We start from the raw sequence: 18,248 nt of genomic DNA on the forward strand, positions 1-18,248 counted from the left end.
AAAGAAAGAAAGAAAGAAAGAAAGAAAGAAAGAAAGAAAGAAAGAAATTACTCAACTTCCTATTACTTTAACAATGCATATACTTTTTCAGTTTAATGTCTAATACAGTCTACTAATCTTACATAATCGAATCTGTGTTAACTAGTATAATTACTTTCTTTGTTCTCATTTTTTTATTTTACTCACTTTACATTCTTATATGTATGTATCCATCCTCCCCTCTCAGTTCCCCCTCTCTCCCTTTCCTTCTCCCTCTGCTTATACTCAGAAAAAAGAGCTTCCTTTCCCATGCACCCCAGATCATCAAGGTCCATTAGGACTGAACATGTCTTCTTCCCCTGTTGCCTGGCAATACAGTGCCTCCAGGGAAGAGAGATCTAAAAGCTAACAAATGAGTCCATCTTTGATGCAGTCCCTTACTAGAGTACCCACTTGAAGCCTAAGCTACCCATCTGCTACATCTTTGTAGGGTTTTTAGTTTTAATTTATGCATGGGCCCTGGTTAGCTGCCTCTGGTAGAGTGGGTCTTTGGTTGAGCCAGACATAAGTTGGGAATTCCATCAATTTCTGTTCTGTCTGCTCTATCCTTATCCCTGCACATCTTGTAGGCAGGGTAATTTTGGGTGCAAGTTTTTGTGAGAGGGTTGGTGTTACCTGCCCTTTAAAAGAAGACTAGCCTAGTCAGAGGTGTCCTCTTCAGTCGCTATGGTCTCTTCTTCTAGAAGTCTCTGCTTGAATCCCCCTCATATCCTCCCAAGAACCTATCCTGACTTAGGTGTACAGTTTGTCAAAGAGATGTCCCCAACCTCAGTTTATCTTTTCTCTACAGGCCTTCTGTCCTCTCGCCCTTGCTCTCCTCAGGTCTGGTCTCTATCCTCTTAACTCTCTGTGCTCCCTCTCCTACCTTGTTTCTTCTCTTCAGCCATTACCTCTGTCTATTCTATTTCCTTTTCCAAATGAGATTTATGCATCCTCACTTGGGTCTTCCTTAATACTTATCTTCTTTGGATTTGTGCCTTGTAATATATTTATCTTGTATTATATGGCTAAAATCTACTCATAAGTGAGTACATAACATGTGTGTCTTTCTGGGTCTGGGTTACTTCACTCTGGATGAACTTTTCTACTTTATCTATTTGCCTAAAATTTTCATGATTTCTTTGTTTTTATTATCTGAGTAGAATTCCATTGTGTAAATGTGCCACAGTTTCTTTATCCATTCTTTGTTTGAGGAACATCTAGGTTGTTTCCACATTCTGGCAATTACAAATAAAGTTTCTTTGAACATAGTTGAGTATGTGTACTTATTGTATGGCAGAGCATCTTTTGGGTATATACCCTGGAGAGGTATATCTGGGTCTTGATGTAAAATATTTCCAATTCTTTTAAGAAAGCACCAGCAACAGCACATGCTGTGAAGAGAAGAGGACTCTTCTTCACTGCTTTTGGGAGTGTAAACTTGTATAATTACTTTCTTATCAATATGCCTTCATTAACATTTTTAATAAATCCTACTATTTTCCTTTATCTGCTTATTTACTCTATTGGTACTTCTTTTCAGCATTTGTCTGGGTAGAATTTCTTGTTTATTTAAACCTGTGTAAGGTACTATTTCTTGACATTACATTCAATGCTTTCACTGTCAGAGATATTGCCTCTGTGGATTACACTCACCTGTCAACCTGTCTATAAACACCCTTGGTATCTCAACATACATATACATAACAGCCTATGTAAATCTGTGAAGGAGAAATCATGTATGTTTATCTCACATACCTATCCTGAACACCATGTACCCGAGATACCCAAGATTCAGTACACACACACACAGTGTATTAAAGTAAGTGGCTTTGTGAATAACACATTTTCTTCTGATCTCTTTATACCCTGATCTCTTTATACACGTCATGGAACCCTTGCTGGAAGATACTTGACAGGCAATGAACTAGCAAAATGTTAACTAGCCAAAGTTACAGAAGTAAAGCTATGTGGTCTACAGTGGGAAATAATACATTAGTTAAAACAGTGGATTCATTTGTACAAATAATAATTTTAGAATGATTCTTGATGCACCAGAGTAAAAGAGGAATATTATTTCTGTAGAAGGAATCTCGTTCTCACAAGATTAAATTATGCAAGTGCTCTGATATGATAATGTTGGCAGTCCTAGAGGTGGGGGGTGTCACTAATAAGAAACCTGTGAGAGTAGTACGGTAATTGGAAAGTGGGTGAAACCACAAATTTATAAACATAAGATTTTAAGTATTAAAGTTATCTGTATGTGCTTAGAGTTTGGCAGGTTAGAAGAGCAAAGTGCTCTTTGCTGTTCTAACCCACGGAATTAAAGCAGTAGTTTTCAGAATAGCACTCTAACATCCTATAAGAATTTAATGCAGTTTCTAAATAGGGACAAGACTCTTAGCTAATAGCTGTGTGCACTTTGAGAAAACTGACTCTATAAGTACATTTTTATCTAGTGCTTCAAAAACGCACTACATTAACACAGATTACTGACTTAACTCTTTCAGTCAAGAACAGTGTGTTCTTAGGGCCAAAAATATGTTATCAAATGTATTCTTTGTCAGTTTCATACATGTATATAATACAGTGTTTTTTTCCCCTCTCACTTGTCATAACCTCTCCTCCCCCCCCCGAAAAAAAAAAAAAAACTTTCAACAAATTTTGTCCTTTTTGTGACCGATGAAGTTTAAACAGAGCACATTGTGTGACCATGCATTTAGAAAAATGAACTGGAGGCTGGGATGCTCAACAAGTGGGTACACAGCTAAATAGAATGATTGCTTCTCTGTCAGAATCTATCAGTAGTGAATAGAGGAGTAACACTTGATGAACCTCCTCTTCATCTCTAATTAACTGCTGACACATCCAGTCTTGTTCAGTCCCAGTGCAGACAACATCAGCTACTGTGAGATCTTGTTCACAGTGGGCCCTTTGTACCCTAAAGATGTCATTTCTCAGGCCTTCTCCCAATATTCTGCTTTCTTTCCCCTCCATCGTGCACTATGTTCCAGGATCTTTAGAGGTGTCATATTTAAATGAATTTCTAAAATTTAATTAGAACTCTTAGAATTATTTCAGTGGTGTGTTTTAGAGCAGTAAGAATGGCAAAGATCAGCTTATGACTGATAAGGAAATGTCAATCTGCCTGGCTAAGAAGTAAAGGTTTTTAGCAGAGGTGTTCCCTGTTATCCCAGGACAGGCTCCTGGTTCTCTTGTCCGCTCAGGATGCTGCAGTCACAGAAGACTTCCTTCTATTTGGACATTCTAGGTTGCTCTCACTTAGCATATGGACCTGCTGACACCCCTACAGAATGTTTTCTCCTCCTGTCTTCGTAACTTCTACTACCCAGATCTTCAAGAAAGTGCCAGATATGAAAACTCATTCTCTAACATATACCCATTATTTTATTCTGTCACACTATACTTACCTAGAATTATCTTGTGGTTCCATTTGCATTATATTTTATGTTTATTGTGTGCTGTACCATATATTCAATGTACCATTAGACCTCAGACAAGTACCTGGCATTAGAAAGCACTCAGTAATAACATAAATGTCATATCTCCAATACCAGGCTTACTGGGTTACAAAAGAAAATGTCAAAAGTATAATTGTAGAATACATATTCAAATGTAGCTGCCTATTTTTATCATTTTATTCTCATAACAAAAGAATAAAATTTATAGTACTTTATACAATGCCAGTTCAGTGTTTCTAAGCGCTTAATTCATGTTAGATAGCTACTTTTAACCAAAGCATAATCTTTATTTGGATTTATTTTATAATCTTTGTTTGGATTTAGACCACCATTTGAAAATGAAAATAACCCTGTAAGTCCTCTCTGACATCATGTCTCAATGTCAGTTAAGAAATACATCAATATTTCCACCCCTGTCTGTCTGCATTAATTCATACATTACTATGCACTTGTGTCTTGGCATCTGCTGGTTCAAGATTCGCCAGTTTGGAGTACATCATCACTGACTTGGCTGCCATATGGCTTCCCTTTTTTGTTCCAAGTTTTGATCAGTCAAATGATGCCAAACTGGCTGATGGCATTCTCAGGAAGGAAGAGGTTTAGTATGGAGCCAATCTACTGAGGTGTTTTCTTAAAGAAAGATGTGTGTTAAGTTGTAAAAAAAATACATAACTATATAAAAATATACTTTGGGGGCTAGTCAGGGCTTTGTAGGCCTTGAATCCAATCCCTTAGGAGGCAGAGGCAGGCCAAGTTCTCTGGGTGTAGGCCAGTCTGGTTTACAGAGGAAATTCCGAGACAGCCAGGGTTACCTAGTAAAACCCTGTCTCAAACAAATAAAAAAAAAAAACAAACCCAAAATAGAATTAAAAAAAAAAGTCAGAGTGAATGATTTTCCTAGAGACAGCTCAGAGATAAATTGCAAAATTTGTTTTATCCTTAAAGGAAAATTCTTTTCCTAAAATTTCAACTGGTACTGTGCTCATGTGCCTGACTGAAATTATTCTTCATTACCAGTAGTGTTAGTTTTATTCCCCCAAAGCCGTGCAGCCTCTTCTAACACTGACAGCAAGTGAAAGAGGAAAGAAAGCTGATGATGTTGTATTTTAGCAATGTTTAAATGACTCTAAATTTCTCCGGAATGTTTTGAAAGATGCTCTGATCATAATCTCATCATCTGGAAATGTACAAAGAAGTCTGGCCCATGCCTTTTCTATGACTTATTCCAAACTGTTCAGCTTTGTCTTGCTTTCACAATTCCCAATAGCAGCAGAGACCACTGTAAAGATATGCAAAATGACACCAAAGAAATGAAGATAGAAGAAAGAAGGTACAGAGCAATAAACCGAAGAGACTAAGATAAGTGTAAAGTGAATCCAGATAACAAACAAAGAGGCTAGAAAATGTTAACTAAGCCTTTCTCTGAAATTGCTGGGTCCAAAACAAATAGTATGAAAGTTTGGCCATAAATTTACAACATCCATGAGATGTTCTTAATGTTCATTATTTAAGAAGTGTAACTCCTGGATCTGTAGATGACTCAGCAGGTAAATGCACTTGCTACAAAAGCCTGATAACCGGACATTGATTTAGAGTTTGATTCAGAATACATGAGATGAGAAATGAGAGAATTGACTTCCAGAAATAGGACTTTTGACCTCCACACACATACCTATATGCACACAAGCACATATACCACATAAAAATACACACACACAAAGAGAGAGAGAATAATGAATATAATAAAAATGTATTTTAAACACATTGTTTGTGCTGTAGCAATGGCTTTGTAATTGGGAGCATTTATTATTTTAGAAGATGCAAATTTTGCTCCCAGCATGAACATGGTGGTTCACAACCATCTAACTCCTGTTCAAGAAGACATGATGCCCTCTTCTGGCCTCATTAAGTACCCTACAGCACCAGATAGATACTCATCATAGGAGAAAAAAAAACTCATAAAACTAAAAATAATAAAAATGCAACTTTGTAGTGCCAAGGATTCATAGAAACATTGTCAACTGGAGGGCTTCATAAACATGACAGGTTCTCCCTGAGACTCTTAGTCTAACTCAGCAATGAATGCATGTGAGTGCCAGAAGCACTGCTTTGGAAAGAAAGGGAGCAAGAAACAGAATGCAATTCTCTATCTCCCATTCTAAGGGAAGCCATAGATTTATTTGCTGAACTTGGATTGCATGACTGAAGGACTGTGAAATGATCATGTTTGAGGATTTCAATGATAAAAACAGCACAATATTACAAGGTTTTAGTTAGGCTTTGATAAGTATGTATTGTTTTGAGATTTTATATTTTAATTTTAATTTTTATTTTTCCATTTTATATCTCATTTTAGGCCCCTCCCACCTCTTCTCCCCTCCATGGGCCCACCATTCTGTCCCTCTCTGGTTCTCCTATCTGCCTACCCTACTACTCAGAGAAGAAGAGCCCCACCTATCACCCACCCAACCCTAGCACATCAAGTCACAATGCGATTGAGCACACCCCTTTCCCCCCTACCCTCTGTAGTCGGTGCGGTACCCCAGCTAGGAAAAATGATTGAAAAGCAAGCAACAGAGTCCATTCCCCTTACTAGGGAACTCACATGAAGACCTAGTTCACCATCTGCTATGTCTTTGTAGGAGGCCTAGGTGGTCCATGCATGGACCTTGTTTAGTGCTTCACTCTATGCAGGCCATCCTGGGCCCTGGTTAGTTGGCTCTGTTGGTCTTCTTGTGGAGCTCCTATCCTTTCAGGGTCCTTCTATCCTTCCCCCAACTCTTCCACAAGACTCCATACACTCCATCCATGTTTGGTTCTGAGGCTCTGCATCTGTTTCCATCAACTCCTGGATGGAGGCACTCCGTGGCTAGGCTCCTGTCTGCAAGAGTAACTGAGAATTGTTAATCATGTCAGGAGTTGGCTTCCTCCCATGAGGTGAGTCTCAGGTTGGACCAATCATTGTTTAGAAATTTCCTCAATCTCTGCTTTATTTTTGGCCCTGAACATCTTGTAGGCATAGTAAATTTTGGGTCTAAGTTTTTGTGGTTAGGTTAGTATTCCCCTCCCTCCACTAGGTGTTTTATCTAGATAGAGGCTGGCCTCTTCAGTCTCCATGACCCCCATTAGTAGGAGTCTAGCTAGAGTTACCCTCCTATCATTTTAGGAGCCTACCCTGTCATAAATCTCCAGCTTGTGACAGAGAAGTTACTGCCCAAGGTTTCTCTTCTCTCTGCAGGCCTTCTGTCTTTCCACCTCTGTTCTCATCTGGTCTCATACCAACCCTCATATTTCTCAATGATCCTCTGTTACTGTTTCCTCTTTTCAACCACTTTCACTCTCTATTTCGATTTCTGAGGAAGAATTAAGCATCCTCCCTTGAGTCACCTTTGCTACATATCTTCTTTGGGTCTCTGAGTTGTAATATGGTTATCCTGTATTATATGGCTAAAATCCACTTGTAAGTGAGAAAATACCATGTATGTCTTTCTGGGTCTGGGTTACCTCACTCAGGATAATCTTTTCTAGTTCCATCCATTTGCCTGAAAATTTAATGGTTCTTCGTTAACAGCTAAGTAGTATTCCATTGTGTAAATGTACCACAATTTCCCTGAGAGACATCTAGGTTGTTTCCATATTCTGGCTATTATGAACAGCTGCTATGAACAAAATTGACCTAGTGACCTTGCTGTATTGTAGAGAATGTTTTTGGGTATATTCCTGGGAGTGGTATAGCTGGGTCTTGAGAAAGAAATTCTCCCAATTTTCTGAGATATCACCACCAGATTTATTTCCAGAGTGGTTGTACAAGTTTTCACTCCCACCAAAAATGAAGGTATGTTTCCCCTTTTTCCATATCCTTGCCAGAATATGCTGTCACTTGTGTTTTTAATCTTAGCCATTCACTTGTGTGTAAAATGGAATCTCAGAGTGATTTTTTGATTTGTATTTCCCTGTTGGCTAAGAAAACTGAACAACTCTTTAAGTGCTTCTTGGCCACTCAAGATTCCTTACGTTATTTGTGGCCATTGTGAAGGGTGTTGTTTCCATAATTTCCTCTTCATCCCATTAGTCATTTGGATACAAGACGGTTACTGATTTTTTTTTTTTTTTAGTTAACTTTGTATCTCATCACTTTGCTGAAGGTGTTTATCAGCCATAGGAGTTCCCTGGTAGATATTTTAGAGACACTAGGTATAGTATCATATCATCTTCAAATAGTGATACTTTGATTTCTTCCCAATATTTATCCCCTTGTTCTCCTTTAATTGTCTTATTTCTTTGGCTAGGACAAAGTACTCTATTGAAGAGATATGGAGAGAATTGGCAGTCTTGTCTTTTTCCTGATTTCAGTGGAATTTCTTTAATTTTCTTTCCATTTAATTTGATGTTGGCAATAGACTTGCTGTATGTTGCCTTTATTATGTTTAGGTATGTGTCTTGTATCCCGGATATTTCCAAGAGCTTTATCATGAAGGAGTGTTGGATTTTCTTAAATGCTTTTTCAGCATCTAATGAGATGATCATAGTTTTCCCTTTCAGTTTGCTTATATGGTGAGTTATGTTGATGGATTTTTATATATTGAGCCACCCCTGCAATTCTGGGATGAAGCCTATTTGATACTGGTAGATGATATTTTTGATGTGTTCTTTGATTCAATTTGCAAGTATTTTATTGAGTATTTTTGCATCAATGTTTATAAGGGAAATTGGTCTGAAATTCTCTTTCTTTGTTGTATCTTTGTGTGGTTTAGGTATTGGGGTGACTGTGGCCTAATAAAATGAGTTTGGCAATGTTCCTTCTGTTTCTATTTCGTAGAATAGTTTGAGGAATATTGGTAGTAGCAATTCTTTGAAAGTCTGGTAGAACTCTTTACTGAAACCATCTGACCTTGGCTTTTTTGTTCTGTTTTTTGTTTGTTTGTTTGTTTGTTTTGTTTTTTGTTTTTTGTTTTGGATGGGAGACTTTAAATGATTGCTTCTATTTCCTTAGTAGTTATAGAACTATTTAATTTGTTTACCTGATCTTGATTTAACTTTGGTAAGTGGAATCTATTTTAAAAATGTCCATTTCTCTTAGATTATCTAATCCTTTAGAGTTCAGCCTTTTGCAGTAAGACCTAATAATTCCTTAGATTTCATCAGTGTCTGTTGTTATGTCCCCTTTACATTTCTGATTTTGATGATTTGGATACTCTCTCTGCCTTTTAATTAGTTTGGCTAAGTGTTTGTCTATCTTGTTGATTTTCTCAAAGAACCAGCTTTCGGTTTCATTGAATCTTTGTATTGTTCTTTTTGTTTCTACTTAATTGATTTCAGCCCTGAGTTTGATTATTTCCTGCCGTCTACTCCTCTTGAGTGTGTTTGCTTTCTTGTTTCTAGAGATTTAGAACTATGGAAAACTTCACAATTTTCCATATCATCCATGTACAGAGGCAATGTTACTCTTCTCTGTATCATTCCAATTTTAGTATATGTGCTGCTGAAGCACACACAAGTGTGTTCATTTATATTGGTTATATTACCCATAATTATTTCCACTAAAAATTTAACAATTCTCTCTCTGAAAGTAGCATACTAGCGGCATCTCTGTGGGATTAAGAGTCCAAGTTTGAGACCCAGCACTATAGCAATTTAAGAGTCCTGTAGCTAAAATTCAAGCTTGAATGCTATAAACTGTGTTCATATTGTATGTGACATGTTTAACACTTACTTGATGAGACTACATAAAATTTTCTTAATCACTTTGTTCCTATATTTTTTTCTAAAGAAAAGAAGAAAAAGCAAACTAACTCTACCTGTATCATAATAGATTTGAATAGGAATTGAGTTGGTCCAGACAAGAACTGTTTACTTATCGTACCAATTGTACCCAGCACATAATAGGCTTAGTACGTCAGAAACTTAGTCCCTTAGTAAATTAGAAAGCTTGTCTCCTTTACAGCTTTCTGTGGCATAAGCTGTGGCATAAGAGAAAACAAAACAGTTCTCAAAGAACACTGGTAATGTGATAAACTCTCCTAGCAACTTGAAGCATCAGGTCAAGCTTTCTTTGAATCACAGAAACTGCAATTAGTAAGAGGAGAGGCAGACATGAAGGTGAGCGTTCCTTGTTCATTCGGCTCTCTTCTGAGTCCTTTCACCAGATTCCACCCCTGACTCTAAAGAGGAAAGGAAATGCCAAACCTTTTTTTTTTTTTTTTTGCCACAAGAAAGTTGTAATTGAAAACAAGAGTGCTGAGCTGAATATGGCTTCAGCAGATTCCTGGTTAAATTAGAAGGGGCTTTCATTTAAGTCCTTCTGTTGATGTGTCACTGTGCTCTGTCACTCTGAGAAGCAATGGTGCTTCGTTATCAGCACTGAGCCCTGGCAGGCTTCTGATGGACACTTAGACTAAAACAGAATGCCAGAATGATGAAGGCGCTGCTCACCTTTCAAACTGCACACTGCAGACAAGCACAATGGTTCTGACCCCATGTCCTGTGCAGCCCAGTAGCTAGGATAATCTTTTGTAATCACTTTAACAATGAGATGGTCATTTGAAATCTTTGTAAGGTTGATTGGATTCTGACAGAAGCATGGATAGTTGTGATTTTACTAGAGGCATAGCATATAAAGTCATTATTGCCAAGTCAAATAACTAAAAGTATAATATGATAATTACTTTATCTTTTTAATGTGAAACTTCTGTTTAGAAAACCCTTTAATAAAGATACTCAGAGAGGACTGTTTGTCACCCTTGTGCCAGCTTGTCCCCAGGCTCTGAGCTCAGTACTGGAAATGGAAAGAAAGACCAAGATTCTATGTCTAGCAGAGACCTATATGAGAAAGTGGTGACTGACAAATAAAATATCAAGAAAAGCAGCATGCACAGAATATTGCTGAAGCATAAAATGCAACTATCTTGATATCTCATAGACAAAGATCTGCAGAAATGATACATGTCCAAACTTATTCACTGACAGGTCACCAAAATTCGCATATGGCAGTATTCATATTAAGATCCTACTACTTCCATAAGCCATAAACATGGCTTCTCTTTAGAATAGTTGAGCAGTCATTTCTAAATGAGCCTAGAAGAAATTTATTAAGATTAGTAACTACTCAACCCTGCTGTTCCTCTTCCTCTTAACTCATCTGCCCTATACACTATACACACACAAGCAAATATGCAAATGCCACACATACTCATACACAATATACAGACTCAAATATACATTTACACATACACCTTTCACACATATCACACACACACACACACACACACACACACACACACTAACCATCTCTACCCAGACAGACATCTTCTCACTCCCATGTTTTTATTATATAGACAGCATCTTCACTGTTCTCTTATTTTCTTCTTTGGTCTATTTGAGACATTAAGGTGTAATCAATATTGTGTCAGATAGCTAAAGAGTATCTACAACGGCATGGATTGTGAAAATAATGATTCTATTCACACCACATTGCTGCTCATAAAGTACAGCTGTGTTCTTAGCATCTTCATAGTTTTTCCAAAGTCCACACCTCTCTAGGGCATTGTTCATGAACGGTAACAGTGCTACTCTGAGTGTTAAACCAAAAAAAAATTCATATCATTTCAAACCAGAAGTTAATATCAACATGAAGAATAGTAATGTGATAACAATTAATGTAAACAGAAACCATGAATTTGAGGTAGATCAAGAATGAATATATAAAAAGATTTGGAGAAAAGATAAGGAAGAATGAAATGATATAATTATATTATAATCTCAAAAAATAAAAGAAGTATTTTTAAATCAAGTGAAATGGAATGAGTTAAAGAATTTTATTTGATTTCATCATATTAAACAAACTTTTCAGAATAGTTTGTCTTCTCAACATTAACACTCTGAATAGCCAACTTTTAACTAAAAGGTTTCTTTGCATTTCATCACAAGTTTTAAGGAACGATTCAATCAAATTTTTGGGTGCCATCTCTTTGAAAATATATTCTCTGTGAATCACTCCCTGGTGGCTGAAGCCAACAATGCAAGTGTGCCTCAGTCCAGACACATGTGTGTAATGACACAAAGTAAAGAAAATCATGTTTACATTGTTACGCATGTGCCCACTGATATTCTCTTTTGCAGTGACCTTGTCTGCCCTCATTCTACTAAGATCATGAGAGTGAGAACTTGACCTTCACAGTTACAGTTATATCTTAGTACGTTGAAAAGTAGAATATATATTTCTGATAAAAAGCATATGTATTCCGATACCTAATATATTACATACATTTGTATTTCTGGTAGATAAATAAATACTGGGGGTTTTTTTTGTTTTTTTTATTTATTTATTTATTTTTATTTTTTTTTTTTGGATCGTGAGTAATAAAGTGAGCAGTAATACAGCCGTGGTCCAAGGAAAACAGAAGAAAAAGCATATGTACACTGAAGAAAAAGCATATACATAAATAGAGCATTGTAACCAAAGATTTGATTTCTGCCTGAGAAATCAGAACATTTCCAGGGAGATGTATGTTACAGCTTTTACTTCGTGCCATGAAATTTTCTTTTGATAGAAATGGGGGCTGGTCTTACTGTGTAGCCCTGGTTGATCAGGCTGGCCTTAAATACACAGGGAGCCCACTGCATCTACCTTCTGTTGGTAGTAAAAGCATAGGTGAGAGTACCTATAGCTCTGAACTTCTAAAAGCATTGTCCCTGGTCCAGGTTACAATGAAGTGTGCCACCTTACAGCATTGTTTGAAACTTGCTTTGACATGAGCGCACTTGACTTTAATTTCCCATATCAACAGTCATGTATTGTACATAATAGCTATTTCTCTTTAGCAGTAAATTTTCTTAGCTGATTTTTCTCACACTTCTATTTGCCAGCTGTTTTTCCAAGCACTTGGTAGTAAGATAGTGAGTGGTATTTCAGGAAAAGTTGAGTCAGCCTAGTTGCTATCAAGGACAGAAATGAAGATGACTAATTTTAGTGAATAAAAGCGATGTGTCTACTGTCCTCATTCTTTCATAATTTTATAAACAATACTATTAAAATGTCAAACATATCTGAAGAATAACCAATACTATTTCTAGTCGCATTCTATGGAAAAACTTTAACAGGTTGTAGCTGTCATAATGATCTACCTTATGAGACAGAACAAGGAGCACAGCAACAAAATATATGAAGAGATCAGCAATTTCTAAGCAACTGACTTTTACTTGTATTTTTTTAACTTTCTGGTGGTTTGAAATATGGTTCTCAGTAATTTAAAGTATGTGAAATTATATCTTTGTCAGTTTGCATTCAGGTTTCACAATCAGTTTATTTAAAAATTAAGTCAAATTTTGAAAGACAATAACTTTGAAATAAGTTATAGAAAATTATTTATTGTGTATTAAGCTTTAGAGTAAATAAAAACAGTCAAGAGAGTTTTATTTTCTATTATACAATAATTAAAAAAGAAAATTCAGCATCTAGTTGCCTTCTTCCAACTACCCTCCTTTAATCACAGAAAACATGCACATTTATGTAGTTATTAAGACAAAAATGAATGCATCATAATTTTTCAAAAATTTGGCATGATCTACAAGAGTTAATATGGGAATGGACTGGCAGACAACACCACCATTGATATTACACTATATTTAAGGAGTCAAAAAAAAATTGAATTAAACATGGAATTTTGTATAAAATTAAACATTGTTTGAAAGGTGTCTTTCCATAAAATGGAAAGGTCATGTCATATATTATTCATTTTGTTGAAGGGAAAACAACTCAAATGAAAATTGGAAACATTAATTAAAAGGCAAATTAAAATGACTAGGGGGAAATAAAGGGAGCATCAAATGGTAGAAATGTGCCACAATAGTAGTGATCAGATAATTTCCTCGAACATTCTGATAGAAACTGTATTTCCACCTAGCCCTGCAGTATATTATCCACATTTGCTGTTTCTGTCTAGTTTTCAAGGTTAAAAGAAGTGTATAAGAGTCTGGGATATTCATGCCAATCTGTGTTTAGTATAAGATCTGACCATTACTCTTTGATCACCTCCCCCTGATTGGGAAGCAACATTACCAGATGACAATGAAGCCAGTATTGATGAGACCTCATAGGCTAGAGTCAGATGGAAGGGGAGGAGAAGCTCCCCTATCAGTTGACTTGGGGAGGGGCATGAGAAGAGATGAGGGAGGGAGAGTATGGTTGGGAAAGGATAAGGGAGGGGCTACAGCTAGGATACAAAGTGAATAAAGTGCAATAACTAACTACTTAAATAAATAAATAAATAAATATGATATAATATATGAAAAAAGATATGGCCACTAAAGATATTTTAAAAATAATCATTCATAGTATTGGAAAAGTATTTTGAAATATCTTCCTATATCTATAATATAATTTTATGTACATACAAATAGCAATAATAGATTTGTGATTAGATATTACTATTAGCATGAATTTATACATATAAAATATCCCATCACTTTGATTACATAATAATGAAACAAAAGTAGGTCCTATTTGCAAAGATTTCTGCTTAGTATGTTAAACAATGATAGCCATTTTACTGTGACATGGTTAATGAAAGACTAAGAATGGCTGGACATGGTGATGCATGTCCTTAATGCCAGTACTCAAGAAGCAAAGGCAGGTTAATCTCTGAGTTTAAGGCTATTCTGGTTTGCATAGCGAATTCCAGGATAGTCAGGGCTATGTAGAGAGTAGACTCTGTCTAAAACAAAACAAAAGAAACAAAAAAAAAAGATTACAAAAAAATATTTACAATTTGTACACAAACCTTCACAGCAGCACATTTAAAAATAAAAGGCAAAATCACCACTTTTTTAACCAATTAATAGATAAATTTTAACATGATCTATATAGGTGATATTACTCATTTGTAAAATAAGGAAATATACATATATATATATATGTAAGTGAACATACAAACTACAGGCTAGGAGAAATTCTTGCTATTTATACTTCACTCTGGGAACTAATATGGGGGCACACAAAAAGACCCTTTTTAAATTCTTTATTAATTACACTTTATTCACTTTGTATCCCCCTGTAGTTCCCTCCCTTCTCCTCTCCTAAACCCCTCTTTTTCTCCCCTTTTGCATGCATGCCCCTCCCCAAGTCCACTGACAGGGGAGGTCTTCTTTTCCTTCCTTCTGATCCTAGCCTATTAGGTCTCCTCAGGAGTGGCTGCATTGTTTTCCTCTGTGGCCTAGTAAGGCTGCTCACCCCTCAGGGGGAGGTGATTAAAGAGCAGGCCAATCAGTTCATGTCAGAGACAGTCCCTGTTCCCATTATTATGTAACCCACTTGGACACTGAACTGCCATGGGCTATACCTGTGCAGGGGTCCAAGGTTAAATCCATGAATGGCCCTTGGTTTGAGTATGAGTCTCAGGAAAGACCTCTGTGCTCAGATATTTTGGTTCTGTTGCTCTCCTTGTGGAGTTCCTGTCCTCACCAGATCCTACCATTTCCCCCTTCTTTCTTAAGATTCTCTGAACTCTGCCCAAGGTTTGGTCATAAGTCTCAGCATCTGCTTTGATAGTCTGCAGGGCAGAGCCTTTCAGAGACCCTCTGAGACAGGCTCCTGATTTGTTCCCTGTTTTCTCCTTCTTCTGATGTCCATCCTCTTTGCCTTTCTGGATAGGGTTTGAGCATTTTAGCAAGAGTCCTCCCTCTTGATTAGTTTCTTTGTGTGTACAGATTTTAGTAGGTTTATCATATATTATATTTCTGTATGAATGAAAAGACCCTTTTGATTGGCACAATCAACAATTGTGCCAATGAACTAATCAGATATTTTTTACAAGAAGTATAGGTGGCCAGTAATTATCGTTAGAGATTTTCACCATCGTTATCCATCAAGTAAATATAAATTAAAACTGCTTTTAGATTTTTATCTTACCACACTCTTGATGACAGTGGTTGTCATCAAGAAGAGAAATACTTCCAGATTCTGGCTATTATGAACAAAGCTCCTATGAATACAATTGAGCAAATGTCCTTGTTGTATGGTTTGAGCATCTTTCAGGTATATGCCTAGGAGTATTATAGCTGGATCTTGAGGTAGCACTATTTCTAATTTTCCCAGAAAGTGTTAGATTGATTTGCAAAGTGGTTGCACGAGTTTATTTTCCCACCAGCAATGAAGGAGGGTTCCTTTCTCCACAACCTCTCCACCATGTGTCATATAATAAAGATAAACATACTAGAATCTGTAGTCCTAAAGAAGCTAAACAACAAGGAGGACCTTAGGGAAGAGGCTGAAACTTCATTCAGAAAGACAAACAAGACAGACATTGGAAGTAGGAGAAGACAAGGAACAGGACAAGAGCCTTCCACATGGGTCATCTGAAAGACTCTATCCACCAAGGTATTGAATGAGATGCTGAGACTCAAAGCCAAACTTGGGGCAGAGTGCAAGGAAATTTATGGAAGTAGGAGGAGATAGAAAAACCTGGAGGGAACAGGTGTTCCATAAGGAGAGCAACAGAGCCAAATTCCTGGGCCCATGGTAACCTGAAGAGACCAAAACTCCAACCAAGAACCATGCATGGAAAGGACATAGATGTCCTGCTCAGTCTTCAAATGGGTACCCTAGTAAGGGGAGCAGAGGCTATCTCTAACAGGAAAACAGTAGCCAGCTCTTTGATCACTTCCCCCTGGTGGTTGCAGCCTTACTAGGCGACAGAGAAAGATGATGCAGCCAGTCCTGATGAGACCTGATAGGCTAGGGTCAGGACGTCCTTCCCTATCAATGGACTAGGGAAGGGCATAGCAGGAAAATAGGGAGGGTGTATTGGACTCTGAGGAGACAAGGTGGTGTATACAGCTGGGACATAAAGTGACTAAATTGTGATAAACTGAGAAAGACACCAAGGAAATCAATGTGTAGAATTTTCACTGAAAAACCTAAAAATAGTACTACCAAAGAACAGCTACACCACTCTCTGACTTATTCCCAAAGGACTGGATATACTACATCATTGATAGCTGACTGAGCCATGGGAAATACTATTCTGGTCAATCATTAAGGTTTTAGGCCCAAAAGCCAGGAAGTGGAAGCAGTCAAATGTCCACCAACTGATAGAAGAATGACAAATCAAATGTAGTTCATATGTATAACAGAATGCTATTTAGCTGTAAAAAAAAGTGATGTTATGAAATTTGCAGAAAATGTGAAAGCAAAATATTATATTGAGATAACTCAGAGTCAGAAACACAAATAACTAATCCTGTCTCCCTCTGTGTGCACAAATCCTAACTTCCAATTTTATTTTGTGGGATTAGTTCATAGGTGTGTGTGTACAGATGTCCTGGAGTCCAAAAGAGCCTTGCAATTCCCTACATCTTGAGTTACAGGAGATTATGAAGTGGGTTTGGGTCCATTGAAGAGCAGTTAACGAATGGAATCATTACTCCAACCTCTAATTCATACACACAAACACACACCTGAAAACACATGGACACCCAAACAAAAGGTGAAACAGAATACTGGGTGTGGAGTGGCACTTGGGGGTTACAGAGTAGGGAGACACGATCAGAGGATCAGGTTTAGGGAGAATCAGCCAAATTGTGTATAAAAATGAGGTAATAAAACTTTTATTTTAAAAATGAATCTAAAAACACAAAGAAAATCAGCATTTGTAAAGGTTACCTATACTGCAAAGCAATTTGTAGTATCTAGAATAGAAAAATACATAAAGAAATGTGGTAAATACTTAGTTGTATTTTCCTATAAAAATATGTATACCAGAATTATATTTTTAAAGCATAAATTTTAAAAATGCAGGATCTGGAACTCAAGTTTCATTGTCTAGTGATATTTACTAGTTATGTTATAATGACTTGTTTTATTAAATCAAACTCTCAAGTGAATAGTTGAATGATCTATATTAATAAAAACAAATAAATTATTCTGCTAGTCAAATGTAATTTGCTGTCATCCACAGTTCATGCATCCCTAGATTTTGTATTAACTAGAGATGTTAATACAAAAAATTGTTTATGGCTAAATATCACCATTAAATTAATAGCTACATAAACATGTGAACATGTTGTATACTGGCTTTTTTTGGCACTTTATCTCAAGGTAGAGACACAGGAGCGGGAGAGAGGCAAACCACACTGAGAAATTGCCTCCTTAAATTGGCCTGTGGGCATCTAAGGCATTCTTTTGGGGTTCTATGAGGGGCTTCTATGAGGGGTATCCCGCTATGGACAGTTCCACTCCTGGTTGATAGAAGAAAGTGGTGGGATCTAGAAAAGATCATCCTGAGTGAGGTAGCCCAGAGGCAGAAAGACACACATGGTATATACTCACTTATAAGTGGATATTAGACATAAAATATAGGATAAACATACTAAAATATGTACACCTTAAGAAGCTAAGCAAGAATGAGGACCCTAGGTAAGATGATCAATCCTCACTCAGAAAGACAAACAGGATGGATATTTGAAGAAGGAGAAAACAGGAAACAGGACAGGAGCTTACCACAGAGGGTCTCTGAAAGACTCTACCCAGCAGGGTATTAAAGCAGATGCTGAGACTCATAACTAAGCTTTGGGTAGAGTGCAGGGAATTTTAGGAAAGAAGGGGAAGATAGTAAGACCTGGAGAGGACAGGAGCTCCACAAGGAGAGCAGCAGAACCAAAAAATCTGGGCACAAGGGTCTTTTCTGAGACTGATACTCCAACCAAGGACCATTTGTGGTTATAACCTAGAACCCTTGATCAGATGTAGCCCAT

General features: G+C 37.0%; 1 protein-coding gene and 1 non-coding gene across 6 annotated transcripts in view; one reads left to right on the forward strand and one right to left on the reverse strand.

The window, feature by feature from the left end:
• Ptprd (protein tyrosine phosphatase receptor type D) overlaps positions 1 to 18,248 on the forward strand; it is a gene marked incomplete in the record, with an annotated part of 2,622,804 nt that overhangs the window by 1,242,234 nt on the left and 1,362,322 nt on the right.
• Positions 8,889 to 8,991, reverse strand: LOC129665271 (U6 spliceosomal RNA). Its single transcript, XR_008718365.1, has one exon. It is a non-coding gene; the product is annotated as a U6 spliceosomal RNA (small nuclear RNA).

This window comes from Psammomys obesus, unplaced genomic scaffold (assembly GCF_907164565.1).
Source record: "Psammomys obesus unplaced genomic scaffold, mPsaObe1.curated_primary_1811, whole genome shotgun sequence".
NCBI classification, from domain to species: domain Eukaryota; kingdom Metazoa; phylum Chordata; class Mammalia; order Rodentia; family Muridae; genus Psammomys; species Psammomys obesus.